This window comes from Etheostoma spectabile, chromosome 20 (assembly GCF_008692095.1).
Source record: "Etheostoma spectabile isolate EspeVRDwgs_2016 chromosome 20, UIUC_Espe_1.0, whole genome shotgun sequence".
Lineage (NCBI taxonomy): Eukaryota > Metazoa > Chordata > Actinopteri > Perciformes > Percidae > Etheostoma > Etheostoma spectabile.
This window is the reverse complement of record NC_045752.1, coordinates 20,366,106-20,366,697: the sequence shown is the minus strand read 5'-3', so window position 1 is coordinate 20,366,697 and position 592 is coordinate 20,366,106.

Sequence of the window (592 nt, the reverse complement as noted above, 5' to 3'; positions counted from 1 at the left end):
ATGATGCAGAAAAACTAGTCCATGCATTTGTTACTTCTAGGATGGATTACTGCAATTTTTTATTATCAGGTTGCTCGAAAAAGTCCATAAAGACTCTTCAGCTGATCCAGAATGCTACAGCACGTTTTCTGACAGGAACCAGGAAAAGAGATCACATCTCTCCTGTTTTAGCTTCTCTGCATTGGCTTCCTGTAAAATCCAGAATAGAATTTAAAATCCTTCTTCTCACCTACAAAGCTCTTCATGGTTAGGCACCATCTTATCTTAATGAGCTCATAGTACCTTACTACCCCACCAGAATGCAGGGTTACTTGTGGTTCGTAGAGTCTCTAAAAGTAGAATGGGAGCCAGAGCGTTCAGCCATCAGGCTCCTCTCCTGCGGAACCAGGTTCCAGTTTGGGTTCAGGAGGTAGACACCGGCTCCACATTTAAGAGTAGGCTTAAGACTTTCCTCTTTGGGCTGGCTCAAGAGAGTCCTGAACCATCCCTTAGTCACGCCGCTATAGGCCTAGACTGATGGGGGACTTCCCATGATGCACTGAGCACCTCTCTCTTCCTCCTTCTCGCCATCTGTATGCAACCTCATTCCATT